Source organism: Pistacia vera, unplaced genomic scaffold (genome assembly GCF_008641045.1).
Source record: "Pistacia vera cultivar Batoury unplaced genomic scaffold, PisVer_v2 Contig487, whole genome shotgun sequence".
NCBI classification, from domain to species: Eukaryota; Viridiplantae; Streptophyta; class Magnoliopsida; order Sapindales; family Anacardiaceae; genus Pistacia; species Pistacia vera.
The window spans coordinates 821,814-840,105 of record NW_022196320.1 but is presented as its reverse complement, the minus strand read 5'-3'; the positions used below and the strand labels follow the sequence as shown (position 1 = coordinate 840,105).

The 18,292-nt window shown below is 32.0% G+C and overlaps 2 pseudogenes; both read left to right on the top strand.

Annotated features, from left to right (window-relative positions):
• Positions 1–1,589: 1,589 nt before the first annotated feature.
• LOC116104826 lies at positions 1,590–4,709 on the top strand (annotated as a pseudogene).
• A 6,924-nt stretch (positions 4,710–11,633) lies between these two features.
• Positions 11,634–14,391, top strand: LOC116104825 (annotated as a pseudogene).
• The last annotated feature ends 3,901 nt before the right edge of the window (positions 14,392–18,292 follow it).

The following is an 18,292-nucleotide window of genomic DNA, read 5'->3' as shown; positions in this document are numbered from 1 at the left end:
CATAATAATCCAATCCTACATTTTTATTAGTGCAAGGGTTTGTTTTTATTTTCCCTGAGATCGTTTACTATTAAACTCATCTAATTTGTTCAAAAAGTATTAAAAACACTTGTATCTATTTTTTTAACCAAAAAAAAAAAAACTCTTAAAAAATCAAACACCTTGTTTACAAAATTATCAAAATCCCTAATAAGGATGTTAATACTTTATGAATGAAAAAGTGAATCCATTCTAAGCGATCTCTAAAGAGAAAATAAAATAAACCTTTAAAACCCCAAGGGTTGACTTAGTGGTAAAAAAAATTACTCCCTTTTGACTTTCTGAATTCAAATCACCTTGAAACCACATATCATATTTGTGGTTTACTTAGACCATCACTTGTAGGATATTTAATGGGCTCCAATGATTAGTTGAGTACGTACTCGAACACCCTAGTTATCAAAAAAAAACCTTTAAATACAATCCCTACAAACAAACATACCCTAATTGACTTCAGAGGTAAATCAAACCTTTTAGATTCACAACTGTTCAAGTTCAGGAATTTAGCACACCACCTCAAGTATCACAAGAGAGCAACCAGCTTCGCCTCAAGTGCAAGTGACACCCTTTCTTAAATAGTTTACCAAATATAAAGAAAACTGTTCATAATTATGCACTTAAAGAAAGATCCCAAGTTGATAAATTAGAGATAAATATGCTCATAAAACGGAAATTAGAAAATTTATGCATTAACCTCTACTTTAAAATCTATAATTTAGAAAACATATATTTAAATACGTTAGGTGCACTAATCTTTGAAAAACGATTGGTCATGCATATCAGTAACAAATTTTACAAATTAAATTAAACTTAAGTTTAATTTTTTTTAAGCCCATTATTTAACGAATTTGAACCCTTTCAGTTTTATTCATGATTCCTGAATTTTGTCGTTAAAATGCAAGCGTGCTCGAAACGCTTGTATGTTCTTTTTAAAATATTATTAGTTATCATAAAATCTAAGGTTAGGTAATGTGATCATAAATTCTCCAATTAATAATAATAAATTAAGGCAGGTTCTTTTGCTCTCTTAAATTATGTTAAAGATATCCGAGTAGTTACCATATATATTTTTTAGGAGATTATCACATACTACTTTAAGGTTTCAAAATTTCATTCAGATAGAACTTTCACATTTTTATTAATAGACCCTCAAAGTTTCAAAATTATATTATGGAACTCCTTTGCCCTTACTTGGTGATGTTGTCATTTGTAATAGATGAGTGAAACGGTAATTTTTTATTTGGTGTTATTGTTCCAATTACAGTATGGGTTGAACTGTAATGCTTCACAACTTCTTTAAAATTGGAAAAAGCCTGCTGCACTCGAATGCGAGGATTGGTGAGTTTGCTGTTTTTGCAGTCTCAAAACACGTGCATTGCATTGCATGTATCTCTGTGGCACTCCCTCACTCACCTCTCTCTCTCTTTGAAAGTTGTTTTAACTTTTAAACCTCCAATATATTTTCACTCTTACTTAAAAATCACCACAGTTTTTTGCTTCTGAATCTCTCTCTCTCTCTCTCTCTCTCTCTCTTCAAGCTAGGAAGTGAAATGGAGGCAACAGAAGAAGGACGCATTCGAACTGGTAAGCTTCAAATATTCATCTTTTAATCACTAGCGTAATAGTTTTCACATGCATGGATTGTACACTGCTTTTGGTATGCTGTTTGTTGATATATATAAGAAGGAAAAAAGAAAAATAAATGTGCTTATTTTTGTATTTTAATGGGATGTTTTATGTGTTTTTTAAGTTCAAAACCATTGACTTTTCATTTTTGAGCCTCATGAATTAATGCAATATATTTTAGAGTAATATGACTTATAAATGGCAGGGATGGATACAGATTACGTTAGAGGGGCAAGTTTAAAATAATAATAAAAATTTGTGATAAAAATGACTTTAGGCAATAATATTTATTATTTTTAGTTTTACTCTTCAATTGACTTCTAATTGTTAAAGACTTAAAGCCAATATAAAAAGAAAAATATCGATTAATAAAACACTTATCTTCGTAAACAACAAAATTTTATTTGTTAAATAAACAATAGAAAAAAAAATGGTTTTATTTTTATATGTGGGTCTTTATAAAGTAATTTATTAAAATTGAAAAATAAAACAAACCTAAAAAAAAATTAAAAATAAAATTTTGAGTGGAGTCATCAGGCCCCACTCTGTACACTTGATCCATCCACGAAAATTAGGATTTTAACCATTCAAAATTGATATCCAATTCTATATACATATTCTTTGTAAAAAATGTGAAAACATTCTTTATAGGATTATTTGTTAAGCTCAAGAATTGGATGTCCAAAACTCTCAAAGAATTATTCTTTTTTATTTTGTTTAAGAAAACTGAAGAAAAATTGGGCCTATTTTGTAAGTGAATCTCAACGTCTTCTGTGAAGATCGCTTATATATGATTATTCAAATTAATAAATGATAAATGAAGTGCTATCAGATGCAGAGGGTCACATTAATTTAATAAATATATGTGGAAAAGAAGAGATCAACCATGTACATGGGCTACATTCTCATGTTTTTACACGAGCCTTCGTACAGGGCTCTATAGTTACAGTCATGTGTAAAGATGTTGTTTTGTTTTGATAATAGGAACTTTGTGGACGGGTACAGCCCATGCTTTTACTGCAATAGTTGGTTCAGGTATTTTGGCTTTGCCATGGAGCGTGGCTCAACTTGGTTGGATTTTGGGACCCCTTGTTCTCGTTACATTTGCAATCGTTACTTATTACACATCCATCATTTTCTCTGATTGCTATCGAACTCCTGCCCCTGTCACTGGAAGAAGAAACCATACTTACGGAGATGCTGTGAGAACCTCTTAGGTAAATTATTTTTATTTCGATCCCTATTGAAACATAACTACAAGTTAATTACATATGACAAAAGAATGAAGTTTAATTTTCTCAATCCTTTGTTGCAGGTCCGACTGAGTACTGCTTTGTAGTATATTGCAATATACAATATTATGGGGAACGATGATTGGCTACACGATTACAACTACCATTAGTGTCGCGTAAGTTCATTCACATATTATATCATATGTAGTGACGAAGCCAACAATTTCTTTCAGTGGGGCAAATTAAAATACAGAATTGAAGGGAATTAATTGAATTTCCCACAGTCCTTAGTGGTCCGTTCCTCTCATATGTCTGTCACTTTTTCAATGTAACAGACTTTGAAGAGATCAACTTGTTTCCATGAAGGGACAAAATGCAACATGTGGAGTATCAGGAAATCTATACATGCTAACCTTTGGAGCAACTGAAATTATTTATCTCAATGTCCAAACTTAGAGAAAATAACATTCCTTTCAGTCATCGCTGCTGTTACATCACTTCTATATTTGCTATTGCCTTTTCCTATCATCGCAAAATTTTCTCACATCTTGAGTTCAAGAATCTCAGGGGCTAATTCCGAAACAGGGTTACCTCATCGACCAGATTTGGCATCCTTTCAAGCCCTCGGAAACATTGCTTTGCCTTCGGCTACTCCATATTCTACTTGAAATCCAGGTTATTTTTTTCAATATAACCCCAATTATTTTCTTTTATGCTTTTTAACAGTAGTATATATTACATTTTAATTCCTTAAACTTATTAAGGATACACTGAAGTCTCCCCCACCGGAAAATAAAGTGATGAAAGGTGACTTTGTATGCAATTGGTGCAACACACATGTTTTACATTTCTCTTGGATGCATGGGTTATGTGGCCATGGAAATGATGTTCCCGGAAATGTTCTCGCCGGATTTTATAATATTCTGGCTCGTTGACATTGCCAACCTTGCTGTATTATACATTTATTGGAGCTTATCAGGTATCCCTCTTAATCATTTAAAAGTTTATTATAAAGGGAAAGTCTACCATCATCGACATATAATGTTAAAGGATTATCTATTTAAAAAAATAAAATGTCTGTTATTGTATATTTGACGTATGATGAGACCTTTTTTTTTCCACAAGAGTATCCACTATTATGTTTTTCAATGAAACAAGTCCAAAATTTAAGTTATACATATGGTACGGTGATGCAAGACTAATCGCCAAGATTGGCATAGACATAACTGATTCTTGCACCAACGTACCCTTCTCCAAAGTAAAGCAATGCACTAAAAGTCGTCAAGGCATCCTAGTCGGGGAATGATGCCTTGACGCCATCGGTGGTGTCGATAAGAGTACTATAGGTATAGATGACTAGACGTAGTATTGATTTTTTTGTTTGTGAATTGTTCAGGTATATTCTCAACCAATTTTTGCCATCACTGAGAAGTGATTGAACAAGATGGCCAACTTCATTTTTCAATACTGTTTACACAGTTAAACTCCCATTCATAAAAAAGTACACAATCCGCTTCACCTTGAGCAAGCTTCTGTTGCGAACAGTCTTTGTCATTTTCACAACGCTAGCAATGATGTTCCCGTTCTTCAACGCGATTCTTGGGCTTCTAGGAGCAGTTTCTTTCTGGCCACTAACAGTGTATTTGCCGATGAGCATGTACATTGTCAAGCAAGATCAAAAGAGGAAGCTCTAAATGGATATGTTTCAAATTCTGGGTTTGTCTGCTTGATTGTAACTCTGTTGCTGCAATTGGTTCAATTGCAGATATTTTAGAGCTTCTTAAGAATGCAACTGTTTCTATTCAACTCTAGATGGTATTGTATCACATCAGAATTTGTAAAACGCTCTTCTTCATTCCAGCAATTTGTTACTTTGTTGATAGTTTTGAATTGAAGCATATGCATGTTTGTGATAAACTATATTGTATTAATGAAGTTGTTCCTATAAAGTTTCAAGCTTCAAATTTTTTTTTCTTTGTGTGGTATTAATTTTGAATTTCCAATAATTTCAAGACAATTGCCGAGTGTTTAAATGATTTGAAACCATGTCATCAAATAATTTCATATTCATGCAAAGGACATATTATCAAATAAAATGAAGAAAAGGCTAGTTAAATGCAATTTTAATGATGACAATTAGTAAAATGCACTGGCTGAACCTTTTTTTTTTTTTTTTCTACTTATTTATTCATATTTTACTATACTTTAAAATTTATTCAATCCAATGTGGTATGATAAAATAACAAAATTCTTCTATATTTTAGAAATAACACAGATACCTTAGTGGTAGTGAACCATTAATAAATCATTAAAACTTAACCTGATGAATTAATGAATATTTACTTAATTGTCTCTCTACCGTTATTTTAACACAAAAGACTTAATGGTATGAGCACCATATCTTCACATTCCATTTCGGTTATGAGCCTTGAAAATCATCCATGCATTAATATTACCCAATCTCAAAACTCTTCCGCTTGGACTCGACCCCATGAAGAAGAAGGTGACATAGAAAGATAGAACTCTAGACAGCAAGTTCCTTCAAAAGAAGAGTTCAAAGACATTTTGTATCTTCCAAACACAAAAGCCTTTCAATGAAGATACCAAGCAAAGATGAAGACCATAATAAAATTCGTTAATTCATTAGTAATTATATTAGGAAAGGAGTCTAATTATTATTATTATTTTGCATAATTTGTTATTTATTGTTTCCTTTTTATGTATTAATTGCGTTTATGCATTTTTGGTGCATTTAAAGATTAGCTTTTTCGGTGATTATTTTTTTGTGCTATTTTGTCGTAATTATAACCCCAAGTCACAAAGAGAATGGGTCTGGGCTGCACATATAAAGAAGTGCAAGACCAACTAAGAAAAAGGTCAAAAGCTAGGCTAAATAAGATAAAAGGCCCAAACAGGCTCAGTCCAAATTTATTTGGGTTGGATTTAAAGGGAGTAAGATCTATATTTCCTTCTATTGTTTTTTAAAAGAAAGATTAATTAAAGTTTCGAATCCTTCCAATCTTTCAAAAACTTTAGCTATAGTCCGTTCGATTGTGATCTGAAAATAATTTTCAAGAACTAAAATAAGATTCAAATTTTTGAGTTTTATCTTAATATTTGAAAATAAATTTTGATATATATTCAAATGTTGTTTTCATATTAAAAACTGCAAAAGAAAAAAACAATTTTTAATAATTTTTTAATTTTACACTAAATTTTAGGATTCTGAAAACTGATTGCGAAAACATTTTGACTTGGTTCTACCGAACACTCTTTTATAAGATTTTTTTGTATAGCTTGTTTTTATAAAGAAAAAACTATTTAAATTTTATATCAAACAAGTCTCTTAAGATTTTATTGTAATTTTGTTCTCATTTTTTTCCTTCCATTAATGTATAGAATCCAAATCTAATTAGTTCTCCCGTGGTTGCGATTTCTTGCATCAACATTTTCAAACTTTGGGATCAAGTTTTCACTAGAAAATTTTAAAGTTTTGGTTGAAACATTATGTATTTTCCTATGTATACAATTTTGTAGGGGTCGGCAAAAAAATAGGATAGAACCGAAACTGACGGATACCCAGGTTTCGGTTCCAAAAACCTGGAACCAACACTGTACGATTCTAGTTCCATCCTCGTAGGAACCGAGAACTGGAACCAGAACCAAAACAAAGAGAAGAAGAAGAGATGGAAAAGAAAGCACTACCGGGACCAAGCATGAAAGATTGACTGAAAATGAAATCAAACATCACAAAATCACACTCACAGTACCAAAAATCCAGATCTCTTAATCACAAACCAAATCAAAAAGAAAAAAATCAATTCAAGCATACAACCTGCAGACAAATACACCCAAATACATTCAAACCAGGAAAAATCAGCTTGCAAACATATGCACCCAAATACATCCAAACCGGCAAAATCAACCATACAACCTGAGAAAAAAAAGTATTAAATGTAATTTTAATTTTGGGGAAAAGGAAGTGAAGAGAGAGGGAGACGGCCGATCTAGGTGTTTGAGGAGACAGAGAATGAGGAGGAAGCGTTGAGGTGTTTGAGACGGTGGTGGTGAGGTAAAGGTAAGGGATGGTACATGTTTGGACAAAGATGGTAAAGAGCTAAAGGAATTCATTCAAAAATTAAATATGAATGCTAATTAATAGTTACTTAAAAAGAGATTGGGTTGATAGCTTCACCTCCACTTATTAATCACATGTTGTATTTCTTGCTGTTGCTCAGTAAATGGCTACAGTTACTATTGAGTACTGGAGTATGTGTTTCGCTTTTTATTGCTAGTGAGCCCGACGATTATAAGTATCATCTATTTGGAGGACACTTTTCCTTTGGTTAATGGCTAGCTCCTTCTATCTACTTTTGAGGTCTTTCTATAAAAGTAGTATTGTTCTCATTTTCTCAACACCTGCTTGAGAACTTTCCATTAATTTGGAGCTTCAGATTGCATCCTACCAAGGTACCAAAATCAAACTTGCGAGTGGTGCAATCATGTGGTAGAGTCCAAGTGAGAGAAGAGCTGATGAGGAGAATAAGAGGAAATAACGAGGGATGAGAGAGAAAACAATTATATGTAATTTTAATTCTAGGGATGTATTGTAATTTTTAAAGGTATGTTTGTCATTTTTTTAAATAGAAGGGGGGTTACGTAATATTTGTGGGGTACCCGGAACCGGAACCGGAACCCGTAACACAGGCTCTAGTTCTAGGAATTAAGGTTTCGAAACCGTCGGTTCTGGTTCTGATTCCAAAAGCTAAGAACTGACCAGTTCCGGTTCCGGTTCCAAAAGCTAAGAACTGACCGGTTTCGATTCTGGTTCTAGTTCCTTTGAAATTAGGTGAGTACCCAGTCCCAACTCCCGCCCACCCTTACAATTTTGAGAACAAAACAAAATTATGTTATTTATTTCATAAATAATTTGATTTTAATATTTGAATATCAATATAGTTTTTATCCTTGAACATCATTTTGCGTTTTGGCCCGTTTAATATAAAATTTAAATATAATTATTTGTTATTGAAAACAAGATATGCAATATCTTATGACAATGCATTTAGTAGAAATGAGTCTTTACAAATACATATAAAAAAACTAGCGTAAAATTATAAAAGGACTGAGAGTCGTTTTCACAGTTTTATAGTTAAACCTCGATAAATTAATATCTTTGGGACTATAAAAATTTATTAATTAATCAATATATTATTTAATCGTATAAATTAATAAATTATTAATTTATCGAGACATTCTTTATTTTCTATTTCCAAAAAATTGAACTTAATGCATGTATATATTCTATATAGTTAATGTAGTATAGAAAATATCTATTGGAAATAATATCATCAACCTAGATGCACTAAAAGCAACAATCAAATTACGTAATTTTCTCTTGTAATACGAGAACACGACACCAAAGTTTCTTAATGCACTAAGAAAAGTTGGAGGTGAGGTCCAAGAAGACATCAATTTTAAAAGGAAACAAGTAACATTTGAGTCATATTTTACAAATGCCTTCTAATTAAGTCATATATGTGTATAATTTTGATGTATAACAAGATTAGTAATTTGTATATCAAGTGGTACTTATGTGTTGTTTTAACTGTCTTATAAATTTAACGAATTATTAATTTACTACATTGGTTCAAAGTTGGGACCAACCAAAAATATTATTTTATTGAGGTTATTAATTTATCGAAGTTTAATTATATTTTAGAGTTTGTAGAGTAAGAATCACAGCTAAGGAAGAAAAGAGAACCAATGATTCTGAGAGGGCCACAACTAACAAGATATGAAAATCAGTTATGAGTGAGTTCTTACTTGTTAGGTAAGGAGCAAACTGCAAATTACATGTATATCATGTAGTGTCCACACATTTTCATGTATGGGGCACCCTCGTATAATATTACAATAATGTTATGCTTACTCACGAACTTACTAACCATCTTACTAACCTTTGTAAATATAAAACATAGTACGGGTACCATAAGCATAGTACGGGTACCATATGTAATTTTAACAAAGGTGAATAAGACGGTTAGTAAGTTCGTGAGTAAGCATAACATTATTGATAATATTAGCATGTGTAGTGTAGCCATACTTTTAAGCAAAGGTGGGCCAGTGCCCTCCCTAAGAGTTTTATGAAAACCCTTCAGTTTTATAAATTTATAATTATACCCTAAAATAGTTTATATGTTTTATAATAATATTTAAATAAATTACATAAATACTTAAATAAATAATATATTTAAATTACAATAAATAAGGCCGGTTTTATATAAATTTAATTGAACTCATTACATGTAAAGAAATTGTAAACCGCATATTTTTCTCTAAACTTAATAATTATGGGTTTTTGAAGTTGGACAAATCCCTCATCATCTTAGGAATTATATACTAAATGGTTTTTTAATTTAGTTTTACTTTAGGAAATAAAGATTTTTTTATGAGTATCTTTATGTTAGTGTCATTTCTTTTATTGATGTGTTTAACAACATTGACAATGATCACTTTCAAAACATCAAAACGCGTCAAGGATAATTATAATTGTATTGAATAAAAATATTATCAATAAATAAATTTTAAATATTTATAATTTATTATATCACTTTTTGAATTTTGCCCCTCCTTACTTGAATTCTTGGTTCCGCCACTGATTTGAGTGCTTTTTTTTTTTTTTTAGTACACTTATGAGTAAAATGCAACTATTAAAAATTTGAAAAAAGAAATGAATCAAAAACTGATAACAATTGAATGCAACAAGTAGCAATCTAAAATAAAGATAAACTCACATAATTGAAATATTACAAATACTTGGCTAAAGAAAAACTAAAAATCTAAGACAATTAAGCTTTGTGAAAAGGGGCACTATTTTTATGAGATTAAAATACTCGAGATGAAATTAGATTTTATATACATAATTTATACGAATAGCATTAACTACTGTAAAAAGATTTGTCTTACAATTATTGCCGGTTATTCTCTCTAATTTTTTTTGATAACTAGGAGTGTCTAAATCAGTCTGTGTGCACCTCAACTAATCTCTCAGAGCTCTAAAATTAATGACTAGGTAAACTCTCCAGTGGTCGACCACCTCTATTAGCAACTGAGGAAGATCGAACTCAAGACCTTTTAAGTAATATACCCGAGAGTTTCCATTGTTCCACCTAACTATCCATAGGTGGTTCATTCTCTTTAATTGTTACTGGAGCAAGCAGTTCATCACATGAATAGAAATACTTAAATGTATATTTTTATGTATCAATCTTATCATTAAAATCGATTCCATAACGTTAACTAAATTACAGTAACTTAATTTCTTAAATATTGAATGGTAAATTAATAAAGAGAATGAATCAATGGCAGATATTTTGGCCTTTGTAGGAGATGGTAAGAGGTGAGAAAGAAAAAGGACGACGACATGAAGATGAGAGATGAACGAATAATGGTTAGGCAAGAAGACAGTCTACGTATTAATTATGTGTTGGGCAGCCTTGTACAATTAAAGCATGTGTAAGCAATAATTATTGAGCTAAATGCCACTACGTACGTTTTCATCGATCATGCAACTGATCGACCAACTAGAGCCGTAGATTCCAAATCCAATGGCTAAGGTTGTTTTGGGATGAGAAAAAGAAAAGAAAACGAAGCTGCTCAACCGATCTCTCATAGAGTACGATATCTATGCATTTAAATAAAAATTATTTGTAAAAAGTATACACAAATCCTCAATGCTAACAGCAATAGTCATTAGGGTTTTTACTTAGTCAATAATTCTAAAATTTTAAAAGATTAGTTGAGGTGTATTTAAACTGGTTTGGATATCTTTGATCATTAAAAAAAAAAAAAAAGTATACACAAGTTAAATGGAAAGAATTAATATACATAATTAATATTATCACCCAAACCTTGTTTTTTTTTTTTTTTTTTTTTGGTTAATATGTGTGAACCCCTTTAGTTTGGGATTTTGTCACAAATATATCTCAATTAGTATAACATAATTAATAGTATCACCAAACCCTTGTATTTATTTATTTATTTTGTTAATATGATGTAAACCCCTTTATTTTGGGATTTTGTCACAAATATACCTCAATTTGTATCCTAAAATTTGGTCATAGATATTTTTCTTATTAGAAAATTTCGTAAAAGTAAATATGTATGACAAAGTTTAAGTTAGTGATTTAAGTGGATTTAATAGGTAAATTTTAGAATATTAAAATTAATTAATAGTCGTCTTAGTTAGAAACATTCTCAAAAAAAAAAAAAAAAAAAAAAAAAAAAAAAAAAAAAAAATTAATATCAATAATACCATATTTATGAAGTTGGGAATTCAATTTTGGGTTTCCAATGACAATTGATTTGATAACACATTTTTTAATTATAAGATATTAAGATGAAATAATCTAAAATATAACAGGGTACCACATCATACATGTCACACTCTAGTGAATTTAAATATCTTTTAATTTTTTTTTTTTTTTCTCTCCTCTATCTTTAAATTAATTGTGATCCGTGGCTATCAGATGTTGATAACTTCTTGGCATGCATATATTGCCTTATAGTATAAATATAAAAGAAATGGTGGCATATAAGACAAAACAAGCTGGGCAATGGATTCATGAGAAAAGATGCGTATTGTTCCATTCAAGTATAAATATAACATGGGAGAGGAGATGGAGATGAAGGAGAAGGTGGAAAAGGAGTAATGGGTAGTACTGAACAACAACAAAAGATAAGATCCTTATCTTTGGAGGAACTGGATACATAGGCAAGTATTTGGTGAAGGCAAGCGTTTCTTTAGGCCATAAAACATATGTTTATGCTCGTCCAATCTCAGAGAAAACCAGTCTCTCCAAGCTACAACTACACAAGGAGTTTCAGTCCCTTGGTGTCACCATTGTCCAAGTAATTAATTAATACTCCCTCTAGCTCTCTTACTCTTTTTGTTTAGTTAATTTATACTTGAATCAAACCTTTTTTTTTTTTTTTTTTTTGGAGTAAAAATGGAGAAATGAAAATGCAGGGAGAGCTGGATGAACATGAGAAACTTGTAAGTTTAATTAGGGAAATGGAAGTGGTGATATCTGCACTAGCTTATCCTCGGGTTCTTGACCAATTCAAGATCATAGATGCTATCAAAGTTGCTGGTAATATAAAGGTAATGTTAACAATATATATATATATATATATATGGTTTATTTTATATAGATTCAAGGTTTTTATTTAGGAATTTTTATTTAATTAGTAATAACCAGATTATTTATCTTTGGTAGAGGTTTCTTCCATCAGATTTTGGATGTGAAGAGGACAGCGTGAGACCTCTACCTCCATTTGACAATTTTCTAGAGAAAAAGAGAAGAATCAGAAGGGCAATAGAAGCAGCTGGGATTCCTTACACCTTCGTTTCAGCTAATTGCTTTGGCGCTTACTTGTCTACGGAAGTAAACAAGTAATTTTTTGCTTCGCCCATATGACCAACCAGACCGTATACTTGTCTACGGAAGTGGTGAAGCAAAAGGTAATATTGATTTCAACAAAATATTATATCGTAATTTCACTATAAGTAGATAGTAAATTAAGAGGATTTCTCCACCCCTAAGGTTTAATTACATAACAATATTCCCTCTAAAATTTTAAAAATAACATAAATCTCCCATCCTTTAGTGTGCCGTTAGAATTTATAACACGATAGGTTAATAAATATTTGCATAATTGCCCTCTGTCATTTATTTTAATACAAAAAACTTAACGATGGGGGGGATTTTTGTTATTACAATAACTACTGGGGGAAATTTTTTTGTTATGTAAGTATACCTAACCCTTAATTTGGCATTAACATCTACATGCAACTATGTTAAATTATGAAGAAGATATAGTCATATGCACAATCAAAGTGGCAAATGACCCTAAAACGTGCAATGAAGTTGTGATTTATCATCCTCAAACATATATCATATCATAGCTTGAATTGATTCACTTTGGGACCAAAAGACTGGTCGTACTTTCAAAAGGGTTCATATTGCAGAGGAAGATTTTGTGAAACAAGCTAAGAGTAAGAACTTCGATTATGATTTATTCATTCCATTTACTCTATAGCTAATTCCGGAACAGGGTTATCGTCATCAACCAAGATTTGGCATGCCTTTCAAGCCCTCGGAAATATTGCTTTTGCCTTCGGCTACTCCAATATACTACTTGAAATCCAAGTTAATTTTTCAATATAAACCCCAAATTATTTTGGTTTTATACTTTTTAGCAATAGTTATTATTTACATTTTAATACCTTAAACTTGATTAAGGATACTTTGAAGTCTCCCCCACCGGAAAAAAAAAGTGATGAAGAAAGTGACTTTGTATGCAATTGGTGCAACAACACTATTTTACTTATTTTTACATTTCTCTTGGATGCATGGGTTATGCCGCCTATGGAGATGATGTTCCCGGAAATGTTCTCGCTGGATTTTATAATATATTCTATCTTGTTGACATTGCTAACCTTGCTGTGCTTATACATTTAATTGGAGCTTATCAGGTATTCCTCTTAATCATTTAAAAGTTATTAATAAAGGGACAAGTCTACCCATACATCGACATATATAAGTTCAAAGGATTATCTACTTAAAAAAATAAAATGTCTGTTGTTGTATATCTGACGTATGATGAGACCTTTTTTTCATCAAGAGTATCCACTATTACTGTTTTTCAACGAAACAAGTCCAAAATTTAAGTTTATACAATACGGATACGGTGATGCAAGACGCCAAGATTGGCGTAGGCATAACCGATTCCTGCACCAATGTATCCTTTCTCCAAAGTAAAGCAATGCACTAAAAAGTAGTCAAGGCATCCTGGTCGGGGAAATGATGCCTTGACGCCATCGGCTGGTTTCGATAAGAGTACTATAGGTATAGATGACTAGAGGTACTATTGATTTTTTTTGTTTGTGAATTTTTCAGGTATATTCTCAACCAATTTTTGCCATCCATGAGAAGTGGATTGTAACAAGATGGCCAACTTCATTTTTCAATATTGTTTACACAGTTAAACTCCCATTCATAAAAAGGTACACAATCCGCTTCACCTTGAGCAAGCTTTTGCTGCGAACAGTCTTCGTCATTTTTACAACCGCAGTAACAATGATGTTCCCGTTCTTCAACGCGATTCTTGGGCTTCTGGGAGCAGTTTCTTTCTGGCCACTAACGGTGTATTTGCCGATGAGCATGTACATTGTGCAAGCAAAATCATAAGAGGAAGCTCTAAATGGGTAATGTTTCAAATTCTAGGGTTGTCATCCTTGATTGTAACGCTCGTTGCTGCAATTGGTTCAATTGCAGATATTTTAAAGCTTCTTAAGAATGCAAAGTTGTTTCTTATTCAAATCAAGATGGTTAACTGTATCACAAACATGCATGTTGATGAAGAAGCAAAGGAGTATTTAGAGGCCATAGATAACACAAACGCTCTTCATTCTAGCACAGTTTGTTAGATAGTTTTGAATTGAAGCATGCATGTTTGTGATAAACTATTTATTATTGGTAATTAATGAAGTTGTTCCTATAAAGTTTCAAGCTTCAGAATTTATTTTTCTTCATGTGGTGTTAAATTTGAATTTCTCAAATAATTTCATATTCAATGCAAAGGACATATTAATCAAATAAAATGAAGAAAAGGGGTAGTTAAATGCAAATATTTTATGACAACAATTAGTAAAATGCACTGGCCGAGGTAATGAATTTGTTGATGAAGAAGCAAAGGAGTATTTAGAGGCCATAGATAGCACAATAACAAGGACGTCTGATGTTGAGTTGAGGAAGACTCCTTGAACCAGAGACCGCATATTCCATCTAGCCTAGACGTTAAATAAAGCGCTTCTTAGTAGGCAACCCAAGCTTTTTCTTTGAACTTTTTCTTTAATTTAATTTATGGTTTTATTTTCTTTTGTTTTCCACGTGTTTTTGTTGTTTTGTTTTAGGTTATTTTGTTGTGTTTTATTTATGGTTTAGTTGTTTTGCAAGAAAAGAGCTTCATGCCGTAACGTAAAATATTCATGTTGTGGCGTAGCAAGGAAGAGACATAAGGCAATTTAGGTAGAAACTTGATGGTGCGACGTAATGAAAATGGCATCATGGCGCCACACAGGGAAAAGGGTGGGGGGGGGGGGGGGGGGGGGGGGGTGGGTGTGGGGGGGGGGTGGTGGGTTGGGGGTTTGGTGTGTAACTTCTCTTTCCTTTTCTGTTTTCTTTAAATTGTTACATTAGGACAAGTGTTTTAGGTTGGGGGTGGGGAAGTTCCCTTTTCTTGAATTTTCTTAATTGAATTTTTTTTTTTTTGTGAATTTTTTTTGAGATTTGGTGTGTTTTTATGTTATTTTTAATTGAGTATGTTTCAGTTTTTCTGAATTAATTTATATGTCAATGATAATAGTCAAATTTTACTTTAGTTTAGGAATAATTCTGAATGTTGGTTTTGCCTAAGTTTGAGACTCTCAAGAATGTGGTTTGTGTGGTTGGTTAGTTCTAGCATTTAGGGATGTTTTGTGTGTGATTTTCCTATGACATTTTTGAGATCCCCAAATTCTAGAACCTATTTGATGACCACTTGATGTGAAATCCTATACAATACATGACTGAAGAAATGACTTAGGCCATCTTTGGATCGTTTGTGCCTTTCAAGCCAACTCTATATTTTATTATCTCTTGTCACCCTTTTGTGTCAATATTGAATTTATATTAGCCTTGATTTTCTTTCATTATCCCACAATAACATACCCTTTTAAGCCTTAAACACACTACTCTACCCATGATTTTAAGAGGATTTAATCTAAATATTATTCAAAGTGAGAGTGTTTCTATGTGGGTTAGAGTGTTTTCTCAAAAAAAATTCTAGAGGGTATTCAAAAGAATGGGTTGGGGGTTGTGGTGTGTTGGTAAAAAGGGGAAGATTGTAATATCCATGCTTCCTAACTGTAGTTTCATTCAAAAAATCTGAAAACAAAAAAAAAAAAAAAAAAAAAATCTAAAAAAAGGAAGAAAAAGAAAAGAAAAAAAAAAATGAATGAATCAAGGAAGTATGGAAAGTGTGTAAAGGCAAATGCAGTTGGGAAGAGAGATGTAACAAAGGCTTGGGAAATTTAGAGAGAATGTGATATGCTTTGAGCGATTTTGGTAAAAATAAGTAAATCCTCTTATTTTGTTAATTCCTTTCCATTCTTTCATAACCCAATACCTTAGCCTAAACATTACAAGCTTAATAAAGTCCTAATGATCTAAAGTTATGTGATTGTTCTACATTAGTGGAGAGTGGTTGGAAAAGTAGGCCTATGGAGTTTGTATTTACAGAATTTTATTCATATTTCATAATTATTGGGATCAATTTTTTATCTATGGATGTTGCATATGGAATTATTTCTGATGTTAGGATTGACAGATTGTGCATTGATGGATGCTAGAGAGTTGAGAACGAAGGTGAAATCGATGTTTAGGATGTTCCTAGATTTGTGGTGATGTTTGATTATTCTCTATGTGTGTATGCGATTTCTGAGACACTTACATGAATTAGTTTGGAAAATTTTTGTTTTATTTTTATTTTATGTGTGAGTGTTTATGTGTTAGTTAGATTTGTTGGATGTTACTGGGTAATATCGTTGTAAACCCTCACGAGACTATAACTCGTCCACTAGGGGGACCCATAGGTTTAAAGGCTTATTGCATACGCTAAATGCAATCGTGTTAACCTACAGAAATGGTTTAGGTTAGGTTAGTTAGAGCTAGATTTTAGATCGCTTCGGTTACTAGGGACTAGCAAGAAGCTAGTTGGGGGTTGTGATGAGTGCTTGGAAGTGCACTCATACTTAGTGATTTTAAGGGTATTTTGTGAGGGAATTAGGTTTAATTGGTTAATTTTACTTAATTTCTATATCTCTTTTGTTTTCTAGAATCACGAGTATGTTTTATGAATTTTCAGGTGTTTAGGTCCTGAAAAATGAGGATTTCAGGCATGGACATTGAAGATGAAAAAATATAAGCGTGTAGGAACAAACGGTTTGAGAATCGGAGCTCAACGAATAAGTTATGGATTTTTTAAGATTATTCGCCGGAGCAGAACTATTCCCATGCCGTAGCATAAAAAAGTTGTAAAATGGACAGAAACTTCATGCCGCTGTGCAATGCGAGAAATTTATGTTCAGAATTTTTTCCACCAGAACATGCTACACGAAAATGATCATAACTTGAGCTACACAACTCCGATTGACTTGGTTCTGTTGCGTTTTAAAGCTAAGAGACAGAGCTATAATTTTTATGTTGATCATAGCCTAGTTTGACCTAGAATATGGTTAACAATGGAGACAAAAGTTACGTTAGTGCTTGGAGATGTGCAGATTTGCTATTATGCGTTTTTAATTGAAGTATAACTTTTTACCATAATACCCTCATGACTTTAATATTATAAATAGATATACTTAGCAATATTTTAGGGAGCTAGGGTTTATAATATCAAATATAATTAGGAAAAGGCAAGGAGAGGAGGTCTTACCTAGGGTTTCATCTTTTTCTTCTTATACTTCATGGTTTTCGGGATTTTGAGATTTGATTTCCTTATGCTCATGTGTAAAAATACTTTTCTAGGGACCCAATGTACCCTAATAAGAAGGTTTTATGTCTTTATTAATTCTATTTGTCTTCTCTATCCATTGAAATTTTAGTTTTATTCATTATCTTTTATTCAATCTTTAATTGATGTTACTGTTTGATCACCTTTAATGTTAATTAATTGATTGTGTGAGACAAGGTTAAACCACACACCCGAGCTAATCTTGAATAGTTCGTGTGAATAAATGATTAGTATTTTGTGCATACGCCCTGACAGAATGCTAATTGATTCATGATTTCTTAAATGATTAGTATTTGTACATACGCTTTGACAGATGCACCTTTATTCATCATTTCGAGTGCTCTTGTGTTTAATGGGTTTTTAATCATTAGGCTATATTATATGCCCTAACTAGTCTCCTGTTAAAGATACTAGGTTTATCCCGAACGCTTTACGGTATTACCTTAATTATGTGAGTGCGAACCCTAGAAATTGGATTGTAATAACAATAGTTTGATAGTTGGCATAAAACTGGAGAAATTGGATACCTAGGTTGTAGTTTATTGGTTCTTAAATTGGTTTTTATTGGTGTTATTTTTTCTCAGTCAGTAGTAGTTAATTTTTAGTTTCTTTTTACACTTAGTCTTAATCACTAGTTCTTTAATTTGCTTGAATTTATTTGTTTTAATTAAGGCATATTTATTAGGATTCCTTGATAACTTACAAATCTCTGTGGGATCGACCCTTGCTTTTACACACTATACTACGATAGCGATTCGTGCACTTGCGAGGAAGTA